This window comes from Chaetura pelagica, unplaced genomic scaffold (assembly GCF_000747805.2).
Source record: "Chaetura pelagica isolate M959 unplaced genomic scaffold, ChaPel_1.0 scaffold47, whole genome shotgun sequence".
Lineage (NCBI taxonomy): Eukaryota > Metazoa > Chordata > Aves > Apodiformes > Apodidae > Chaetura > Chaetura pelagica.
In genome coordinates this window covers 5,676,651-5,688,752 of record NW_009954140.1, presented here as the reverse complement: position 1 = coordinate 5,688,752, position 12,102 = coordinate 5,676,651, and positions in this window count along the sequence as shown.

The window sequence follows — 12,102 nt, the reverse complement described above, 5'->3', positions numbered from 1 at the left end:
CCCTGAAAAATGTTTTCTCTTGACATTCATTATATGTCACAGAGCAAAAAGCAGCAGGTCTGAACAGGAGAGTGAGTGAAAAAGAGCCCCAGTTGCTACTCTGCAGCATGATACACTGATGGGACAGGTAGATAAGGCCTCTCCTCCCAGTTACACAATGAGATTGGAAGTGGAAGGGAAGACCAGACCACATGTTCGCTGCTGCTCTTTGTGGATGACTTATCACTAGAGATGCTCATTTAGTCTCTTGTTAGCTGGAGTGTAAAAACAGAATAAATAGAAACAAATGGAGTAAGAGATAGTAAGAAAAAAGTACAGCCTGAATTGAGAAGAACAGTAAAAAAAACTCTCCACACACTAGCATAGGAAGAGCTGCTGCCCAGAAGTGTGGTCATGCCAATTCTGAAAAGGAAAGAGAAAAGACAGGAAAAAGGGAACATTGTAATAGCCATTTAATACCAGAGTGGTTAATTGGGAGGAATTTGGGGTTGGAAATTCTGCAGCCTCGTTGCAGGTGTGACACAGCTTCCCTCTGATGGCCTTGGGCTCAAAAGGCATCAGATGCTGAGCAAGATCTGGCAAATCTTACTAGGCCCAAGTGAGATGCTGACAAGACAGGGGAAAGCCCTGGGACAAAGATGGAAGGCCTACACCAAGCACCCAGTGCTGCAGGCGTGCTCTGCAGCCACTCTTCCTCTATTTCCCAACCTCTAAGCCAAGCTGATTTCTTGGTCTAAGCTCCTCTCTTTGGCCTGGGGAGTGAAGAAACCCAGTGCAGTCCCCAACCAGCTCCCTCCCCACAGGAACGTTCACTTAAAACCATTGCAGTGTTGCTCTCATGTAACGTTGCCAGTCCCCTGTGTCCAAGAAACTGTTCTGGCCAGAAGATGTTTTAACTAAACTGTCTGCACTGATGCAGCTGCAGTGTCACTCGTACAGGAAATCTGGTCAGCTGTGGGAGGGCTGGGGAAAGCGTAACCCACGCCAGGGGGATTTTATGTGCAGATCAGGACTTCACAGTGCTGCTTATAAAACACTTAGGTTATAAAAAGTGCTAATTGGCATTTTCTGCCCTTGGCAAGAACATTCTTTGGCTCCTAAGTGAAAAAGCAGGGGGATGATTTTTCATCTTGGACTTTAGCTGGTGGTAGTTGGCTGGAAATAGTGGCAGGAACAGCTTACTCTTTCCAAGTAGGAGGAAAAGGGTTAAAACTCCCTTTCACCTCAGTGCTGCATTGAGAGGAAGGCTTCCTAGCAGCACAGTAGAAGTTGCACTGGAAATTTTGGGCAATGGCACTTGCTAATACTGCTGCAGTATTGGTTTGAATCTCCTTTGTTTTAAATCTCCTTCCATAGCAATCTTACTGGCAGTCATTACTTTGCAGATAGGGCATCATAAGCAGCTTTTGAAAGCACTTTACTAAGGTGATCAGTAAAAATATTCACACTTTGGAGATACAGCTTCCTCTGGAACAAGGGAAGAGAAGCATTTTGCTCAAGGCTGCCCCCAGAAGGCATCTACCCAAGGTCGAAATAAAGCAAAAAATATCCAACATTACAAAATGTACCATAAGTCAAAGTAAAAAGATTTTTACAGGGAATGAGAGGGGATTATCAGTAAGGACTCAGAAATGACAAGTATATGTCCTAGGACTGAGATATTTTAGAATAAATTAGATAAGAAAGTATTAAAACTATTTGATAATGACTGTAAGGGCAGTGGCCTTGGGCCAGCTCAGCTGTGACAGTGACATTTCTGCCAGAAGAGCAGGCTGTTCCTCTCTGACTGAGCAGTCTGATTTTTATCAGATGTGTAGTGCTAGAAAATTATTAGACATTTAAGAAAATAAGATATTAACTGTTCCATAGTAGATTTGAAGTATAACTGAGAGTAACTGAAGAACAAGAAACAGCTACATTAGTATTTCCTTCAGAGAGTCTGTTCACATAATCTGATGATAACTTGATGGAGCTGCAACAGGCTCTGAATTGAATGATTTTCCTTTATGACATTTTTTGACTGTACTCCCATACTATGTATGTGAATTACAGGTCGTATTTACACAGTTTTCTTGGATCATTTGGCCTTCTTGCTGCCGAAAGGCAAATGTGAAGATTCTTCAGGAAACACAGCTGTTCAAAGGAGGAGATATTTTACAGTTGGCACATGACACATTAACTTATAAGTAAGAAACTCAATAAACTGGAATCTGTACTGTCAATTCCATATCCGAAGCCTAGAAAAACCCACCATCATGGATTAGGCATTACTTGTTATGTTGTTCCTCATCATTTTGACATTTCAGAAAAAAAAATATAGAATTAGAATAACTGTAGTCCATTCTCAGGAAGAATTGTGTTTGCTCTTCATGAATGAAACTCACTCAACAAACCTTTGTTTCAAAGCCGGTTTTTATTCTCTCTCAGCTGACTTTTCACATCCTGATTCAACAAAGCACTAAAGCTTGAACAATTATTGATGGCGTAACTCAACTCGTGCTTTAAGCTGTTCTTTGCTGAACCTTGTTCCCCGAGTTTATGCAGGGAAAGATGTAGCCTCATGGTGCCAGGAAAACTGTCAGTAACAGTCCAGTGAGAGCTAGGCCTGGGATTCACTTTTGTACCTCATAATGACCAGTGTTTTTCCTTGCATTGCAGAGAAACTTGGGGAAGAGAAAGAGGAAGGAAAACACAGAAGCCATGGCAAGCCATGGAGGGGCAGAGCCTACAATATGTTCTATGATTCTATGATTCTATGTTCTTTACAGGACTGGGGGCACTGTACACAAGGGTTGGACTCCAAAAGTGATCTTTCTGTTGCAGAAGAACTACTTTTCATTGACATGGCTGACAGTGGATGGTGATTTCTTCCTTTAGGCTTTGGACGAAGTGGAACCTAAAACAGAACAGTGTCTATTTTTCCTATCGATTTCCTCCTGTTTCACACGTGATTCACCAAGCTACCTTGGTCAGAGCAGACACTCTGCTGGGTATGTGGCCTGTGCAGCACCCAGCACTGGCGATGAAATCCCCCTTGGAACTGTCAGATTCCTCTGCCAAAGCAAGGGAAGCGGCAGAACAAAAGGGTCTGATCTTGTTCTCAAAGATGTCTGCCTAACGTCTCATGCATGAGGAAAAATATTCTACAAGAGACACAGTCAAATCCATCTCCTGTTGCGATTGTCAATTTTCTGGATGACTGGAAGTCTGTAACCTGTACCTGAACCTTTCTGCTTGCTCAGTCTGTGGGAATTATTTTGGCGGAAGGCAAGACAAAACAAGTCCCTGCTGACTGCAGCAGAAAAGCTGACAGCCAAACGTAATTCAGGAAAACCCACAAGCTTACTCAGGCACCGGAGCCTGCGGATATTAGGGTCGGATCCTGTGAAGTGCTGAGGACTTCCTACTGGTTCTCTCCACCCAGGTAGCAAAGCTATGGAGAAGAACAGAAAGGCCACCCGAGTCCCAGCTCAATACTCTGCTCCCTGCCTCCTTGCTGGCTAATCCTGGAACAGATTTGCATGTTCTAATTTTTAATTAAGAAGGGGCTCAGCATTTCAAGGTCGCAAAAGAATGACATTGAGAGGGAAATGCTTTGGAGGAGCACATGCATTCTAACAAGAAGGAAGGTAAACCCCAGATTTCCCCTTCAGTAATTCATTACTTGCATAATAAAATCTCTAAAATCCTTCCATGAACATCCAAGTTATGTTTTGGACATGGGATTTCTCCTCTTTGTTTTGTTATAACTCGTGCTTCATAATTAATTGCAGAAAACCATAAGAATATTCCTCCTGGAAATTATGCATTTACACTTGTCAAAAATGTCATCTATTAATTACTCATGGTGAGGATCTGCATAATTTTGCTTTGATGATGTGTTTCATCCTGGCCTTGGCTAAGCTGCCTACTTGTGCCCCAGGGTCACAGGCAACTGTACAGGAGAAGGAAAGCACACAGATGGGGACACGGGTGATGTCTGTGACAGAAAACTCAAAGAAACATTTGGAAACAGTGAAAGTGAGAAATAACTGTATAAAGATGCTTCTTCACTCATGGCGTCCAGAACCAAAATGATTCATGAAACAAAACCTTGTTGAATATTGTCATTCTTCACTAGCTCATTCCATTTGGAGCTCAGCATTTCCACTCTCCCAGTTCTTTCTTCCAGGTAGGAGACATCTCTCTAGCCAGCTCTGCATGGTTCTTACTAGCAGAGGGATAATTCAGTGTATAAATTTTTATTTCTTTACATGCTTAATGACTCTAGGAGTGTGTATATATCCAGTGCAAGAGCTGTGCATTGCTGTTTGCCACGGGCACAGAGCCCCTGCAATCACCCTTTCTGGGGAGCAGAGAACATCTGACTTCTGTCCTAAACCCCAGCTTTGCATTAGGATTTGGTCTCCATTCAAGACCTTTATTAGGCATCAGGCAGCTCTTTGCTCACCTTATCTTTGCTTTCCATTTCCAAATGTGCAGCATTAAGGAGTTTCCTTGCTTTTTTTTTCATTAAGAAAAAAACAATAGCTAAAATAATTGGAGTGTGTCCAGAACTGTGCAACACACAATATATTATATGATAAAATAGAAATATTAAGGGACTCCTATTACCTGTACATGGCATTCATGGAGCAATTGCTTTCCACTTAACTGCCAGCCTCTGAAAAATATTTAAAATATCTAAAACTTCTAGGAACCAAAATTAGAGCTGTTAAACCATTGAGCAGAAAGGAATAAGTGTTTCTTCAGTCCAAAACAGTAAATCCTTTAAGAAGTTAGAATACATTTATTAGAGAAAAAAGAAAGTTATGGATGTTTCAGAGGTCAGGCAAAAATGCCTGGGAGACCCATTTCCTTTGATCCATGGAGGTCGATGTTTATATTTTTTGCTATTTATGTGTGAAATGTTATATGAATGAAGGGTATTATCTGATAATTTACTGCTGTATTTTGCCTGCTTTTCTCTAAAAGGTGGGAAAATGTATGTTCCAAAGGCCTGCATCTATGGACAAGAAAATGGCTTTGAAAGAAATTGAAAGAACTTTTGCTCTGTGTCCAGGTTTCCCCCTGGGAGCTGCTGGTCGTTTCCATGGGGGAAAACAAAGGAAAAAAAGAAGTGAGGCAGAAAGGAAGCAAGCGAGCATGCCAGAGGTGTTTTCCTGACTGAGGACCTATTTGGGGATGATGCCTTCCGTTTCAAAACACTTTCTGTGATGGCCAAAACCTGCTACTAGTTGGACCAAGTATTTGATACCTGCTCCGTGGTGATGACATTTGTGGAAGGTAGAAGAGAAAAAGAAATTAAATAGAAATGAAGCTTGGTGGGGGTTTTTTGTGTGTGTGTGGTTTTTTTGTTTGTTTATTTCTTTGTTTTGGTTGGTTGTTTTTTTTTAAAGGCAAAACCCCTTCTATATCAATGTTCATTGTGCAACAAGGTAAAATGATCTTTAAAAAGTAGGGCCTCGACTCCAGTCAACCATCACTCTTCTACATTAACTTTATCAGCTTTCAACTGCAATGTCAGTCAAGTTAATAATCTTGGCTACAATGGAGAACCAAGACTAGATGCTCTGGGAAGTCTTAGCCCCTGGGATGTCAAGTGTGCTTTGGAGAGCCCCAGGAAGCAATGTCTCTCTGAAGTACTTAGGAACATTTTTTCTGCTCCTAGTAGATCCTCCAGGAGAGGGGGGGAAGATTCAGGAAAACTCTGATCTGATGGCACAGAAGGAAGACACTTAATTTTCTTTGTAAAGCCCAGGATAGTTCTGCCTGAGCATGAAGGAGCTCCAGAGAGGGTAGTTGGGGTGCATTATACAGTGGGGACCTGGAAAATCTCTGGTGTGAGATTTTTTCCCCCTAGCATAGCTGTTCTGGGAAAATGATGTAGATTTGTAGATGTGGCCTTATGTTTCAATCATAACAAACCTTACAAGGTCCAGAATGCTATGGAATTCAGACCAAACTGAAATAAAACAAGTGGCAAGAAAAGAGCTCTTTCAGAACTGAACAACAGAGATTTCTGCTATTATTTGGTCTGATACTTTTCGTATGAGGATATTCTTTATAAGCTCTTTGAAAAAAAGGGGGTTTTGGTAATTTTTAAAGCAAAAAAAAAAAAAAAAGAAAATATCATGTTGGCCACCTATATTTCTCCTTTAAAGCATTTCAGATCTCCACTTTCTTATTGCTAAACCAGAATAAAAATAATTATCACATAAACCAATTTGCAAACCTTTTAATTAACAAAACTACCAAAAAAAACCCCAAACAAGGGAGAAAAAAGCAAAACATCAAGAAAACTTGCAACAGGTTTTCTCTAAGCATGGGTGGAGTGGAAAAAGTGAGCCAAGATAATTACCCACACTTAGTCATAAGGAGCAGGAAACACAGTAAAAGAAAAAAAAAATCTAATTGGAGCTAGTTTTCATGTATACATTAAGGTGTTAATTTCCATCACATCATACAATGCAAGAACATATGACTTGAAGTACAGAATCCTTTGCCTCCATTTGAAATTATTAGCAAAATAGAATGTATATATGCAGATGTTGATATACACGTGCATGCACTTGGATATACACAGACTAACTTCTGCAGTACTTGGTGTTCATGGAAAGTTTTCTGCTTTGCTTTCAGCCATAGGCTGCTGGCACTTCTGCACAGGAGCACAGGAAAGACAAAAGCAGAAGTGCAAAACCATCAGGCTGAGAGCCAGCTGCATAACCTGACAGAAAAGAAGTCTCTATCTTACTGTAGCCCAGGTCCGATGAGGTGTTAGATAACCACAAATCCTCAAGGTAATTAGGAATGACCACAACAAATCCTAACTCTTTCAGAAAGGAATGGAAAATCCATCTTTTTGCTGCAGGCTTCCTTTCTTGCAAAGGGCATGGGAACAGAAGCCGGACACAGTTCTGCATCTGAGGGCTCAGTGTGCTCTGACACAATTGCATTTCAAGAGAAATTTGACCCATCCATCTAGCTGTATTTTTTTTGCAGTTTGACATCATTTGTATGACAGAAGAGTGTGAGAATTTTAAGCTTCCCAAGGGCCAAATCCCTCTGCTGCTACAGAGTGAAGTATCTTGTCCAGCTAAGAGACAGGACCTATGGATCACCAGGAACCTCAGTGTCACAGCCTGCCTTTGGGTGTTGCCCTTGTTCATCTTTATGTCATGCCATGTCAGGGCTTTTAGAATTACATGTACTGATGGGTTTGTTGTTCTAAAGGGTGGTGGTGTTCCAGGCACAAGTTCTGCTGGAGCAATTGCCTCTCAGAGCTGCACAAGACGTCAAATGGAAAGTCACCTAAGAATTAGCATGGAAAAAACCAGAGGTAAGCAAACAAAAAACCTCATATGTTTGTATTTGCAGTGAGAGCGCCTCTCTCCTCCCATTTCTGCTGTCATTGTTGTAGAATGGCATTGAACAACCCTCACTCGTTACCTCTGAAGAGGGAGAATGTTAATTTGGGTGGTAACATGGAAAGATGCTGGCAAAACTAGTACGGGTTAAGAAATAGATTTTACTGGGCAACATAATGTCAGAGACAATTCATAAACTGTTCCATGAGTTCATGTCTCTTACCTTCTCCTCTTCCTCTATGTTCCATCTAAAAATAGCAAGTGCTTATCCACATCCCTGGGAAGTGGCAACACAGATACCTGTCAGTAACACCAGTTTGGCTGTCTCCAAAAAGTTTAAGAAACACCCATTGACTCACGGGGCTCCCAGATGTCAACAAACCTAACCCTAATTTTCCTTCTCTCTACTCTAATGAGCTAATGTATGAAGGGAGTTTCCATTGGAACTGTCTCATTCATTTTTCTTTTATCTCATTTCTTTAACTCCAATAAAAAAGGAAGACCAGACCAATCCATAATTTGCTGAAAAACCCGTGAGATCCTTGAACCAATAAACTACTCAGATACTCTTTGGGCTTAAGGCAATCACTTTTATATAATAGCCTTGGAACTTAACAAAATCAAAGCATAAACATGCTAGGCCTGAGAAGGTAAGGCCTCTCTCCTCCCATTTCTGCTGTCATTGTTGTAGAATGGCATTGAACAACCCTCACTCGTTACCTCTGAAGAGGGAGAATGTTAATTTGGGTGGTAACATGGAAAGATGCTGGCAAAACTAGTACGGGTTAAGAAATAGATTTTACTGGGCAACATAATGTCAGAGACAATTCATAAACTGTTCCATGAGTTCATGTCTCTTACCTTCTCCTCTTCCTCTATGTTCCATCTAAAAATAGCAAGTGCTTATCCACATCCCTGGGAAGTGGCAACACAGATACCTGTCAGTAACACCAGTTTGGCTGTCTCCAAAAAGTTTAAGAAACACCCATTGACTCACGGGGCTCCCAGATGTCAACAAACCTAACCCTAATTTTCCTTCTCTCTACTCTAATGAGCTAATGTATGAAGGGAGTTTCCATTGGAACTGTCTCATTCATTTTTCTTTTATCTCATTTCTTTATCTTTAACTCCAATAAAAAAGGAAGACCAGACCAATCCATAATTTGCTGAAAAACCCGTGAGATCCTTGAACCAATAAACTACTCAGATACTCTTTGGGCTTAAGGCAATCACTTTTATATAATAGCCTTGGAACTTAACAAAATCAAAGCATAAACATGCTAGGCCTGAGAAGGTAAGAATCTCACCCAAATTAGTCTATCATCTGGCTTTCCAGTATCTTCCAAGCCTTAGCTGATGTTCACCAGCAGATAAATAGATGAAGAATCATGCTAGATGCCATACTAGGTCTCTGGGATCACTGAAATGAGATAAATCCTCCTAGGAGCCACTTATCTGCTCCAAGGAGACAAACTGTTTAAAAGAAGTTTGGAGAGGAGATGTTGAGATTTGGTCAGCCATGTGACCAAGGTTATAGTTTCAGAAGCTTCTATGATGCATTTTGATGTGTCATCTCTTTACAATGTCATCTTAGTCACCTCCTTTCCTCATTAAAGTTACTTACAACTCATCTGCCTCCTGCATCCCGAGGGAGCCATCACTGGGCAGCTGATGCAGGCTCCAGAAGACACAGTGAGAACAGATGCCAGCACAGAAACATAGCCAGTCTGTGTTCTGTCCAGGAGCCTCTTGGCAACATGTTGAGGATTTAGCAGTTTCTACAGATCTTAATGATGTTTATGAGATTTATAAATGAATGAGTTTTGATTTTAAATTGTATAATGCATGCCTAGCACAGCTCTCCTTCAGAATGAAGTTCCCTCAGACCAGAGAAGTACTTGGCTGTCTCACTGTTCAAGAAGAACCTGGAAGCTCACCTAGTGGTTGAAAAAATCTTTGACATTTTTTTATGGTCAATAGCTTTTGTTCCTTAGATCAGCAATATAAAGTGATAACATGTGTTAATGATTTTGGCAGCAACTGAGACTGAGACTTTAGAGGTAAAGAGAACTCCTAAGACTTGCCCAGCACAAACTCTCCGATGATGGCAAGGACTAGAGGCTTCAAAAGAAAGGTGCACAAACCTTCCACACAATTTAGCTGCTAACAGCAGAGACATCTTCTAAGCTGCTTTTAGTTTCACACTGATATCTATTTTTTTATGTGATCCTTTTAAGGCTAGAAACTTAATTTCCTCTCCAGTGAAACTTCCAGGAACGTACAGCTCGATCTTTTCTATAGAGATATCCAGCCCATGGAGGAATATCTGCATCCTCTAATTCAAGGTAGCTAAGTGTTTACCTAACAGTAAACACAGGCCTATGTTTTGCTTGTTTGATGGCACTTTCTGTGCCAAATCATCAACGTGATGATTTCTGTTTGTTGCTTACGAGTAAATAATGACAAAAAAGAATTGTCAGAGTACTCTGATGTGTCTCCTCCTGCCAGCCCCAGGGATGGGACATTTGAGCCTTATGGTGCAATGTCCTCATACTGCTCTCCTCTTCCTCCCAGGGCTTCTGACAGTCTGTCTGGGGCAGGACACAAGTCCCTCATTGGTCCTCCTCACCAATCAGCTATGCCACTGTGGAATTTTTATTGGCCATAAATACTTTATTGGCTAGATTAACATGATTTAAAGTGTTGCACGTAGTAAATACTGTGTGCTATTTGGTGGAAAAGAGTAACCTGGGGACCCAGGCAATGTCAGGACTAGTGGAAATAGGGGATCTGGATGACTAGAGGGGGGCCTGGATGAAGAATGGTCTGAGGTTGGTCTTGGAGGGAGGTCCATGTAGTGATGGGACCCTCCATTGGTACGTGCTGCTACCATGTGTTGTAATGTTCCACTTCACTGACTGTCAAAGCTTTCCACAACCTCGCCTGCTGACTTTGTGACCAGGGGATCCCTTTCAACACAGGGAAAGTCTTCTGAGGGAAAGAAAGAAAGAAAGAAACACTTTTAAAAAGAAATAAATGGTAGCTGGTTTTCTGGTAGTCTTGTTTTTCTGCCTGTAGATTTGCTGTTGGAGTCCTGCCTTCATTGTAGAGGTCAAAGTTGATGTGGATTGTTATGGGATGCAAAACACAGCTTATACCTGCTCCAATTAGTGTCATAATAATTGGAGGGGGAAAGGGATATTCACAAGAAGATTTGCTATAGTTTTGTGAAACACATGGATTCCTGGCCCAAAAACAAAGAAGAAAAGACCAGTTTACTTCAGAAAGCGAACTGAGAAAAAATAAACAGGACAATATGCTGAGGACCATCTGTTTTCCTCTCCCTGCCAAATGTTTGCTCACAACAACTAGGAAAAAGTGACCAGCAGGGACTGAGGAGGCACATTTCAGAAAATAACCTGGCATGTTCCACTGAAAACCTATCTGAGACAGGAGCCCTCCTGTCCTGTGCCTCAGGGGACTGTTTGCTGTCACTAAGGGGCACTGGTGAATCCTACACCACTAGATACTGCAGAATGGCATTTTTCTTACTTCCTGGATTATCTGTCTGAAAATACAAATAGAAAACTGGCAGGAACATCACCAAAATGACACTGAAAGACCTGCTGTTAAAATATAGAAACAAAAATGGAAGAGGGTGCAGAAATGATATTGCCTTGTCCATTAACTTGTCTTCTTTAGTGGAGAAAAACTGTCAAGAAGGAAGTCAAACCTGCTCTGATGCACCTGAGTTGGACAACTGTTTCATTACAATCTTCCTGTGATTTCTTATGTGGGTTTTCTGGCCACTTCCTTACTGCATGAAGGACTCACGATATGCTAGTGTCCTGACAGGTCAGGAAATCCTGAGCATGGGGGCTTTGCAAACTGTTTCTTCACTCACTGCCAACATCTCCCTCCACAGTTCATTTGACACAAGACAGGAAGATGTGGAGACAGGAGACAGCCCCTTTTTCTTCCTTACCAATCAAATTTAAGGATTGTCTGGGTGTGCCATGAAAAGGTGTTTTAATCAAAAAAACTCTAACAAAGGCTACAAAGGTGAAAGCAGCCTTCCCAAACCAGGGAACCTCTAGAGACAGCTCAGGCAGAAAATAGTCCCAGCAGCAGAATCCCAGCTGTAAAACACACAAAGCCCAGAAAAGGAAGGCTGAAAAGGAGAAAGAAAATCTTTGCTAAACAGAAAATGGTGGTTTCATGTGCACAGTAATTGCAGCCTGCACTGCTGCAGTGCCTGCTGCTTTGTCTGGCACTCTGGGGGAGCACCAGAAAACACTGTCTGTGAGTACATGTGTAATCTCAAAGGAGAAAGGATAACTGGGAAAAGATAATGCCTGAGGTTGGAATACCCAGCTCCCTGCATTAGGAAGAGAGCCTGAGCTCTACCAAGGGGAAGTATTGGTGTTATTTAGACATCATCATCATCAGAAACACATCACGTGCAAGTGCTTTTGTAAGAGACTTCTGCAAAATTCTCAGATGTGACACATATTAGAATATACAGTTGCAATATCCATTAGAAATAATCAGAGTAGAGAGGTATCTCTGGGACCAAACAAGCACAAGTTTGATCAACTCCTTATGTCACAATAAATAAGGAAATGCAAATTTCCTGCAATGCACAGGAGTCAAGGACTGCATCGTTTTATGATGATAAAATATTGCCATCTGTTGGCATCCTGTGCAGAGAGATCCAGGTACACTCCATGTTTAT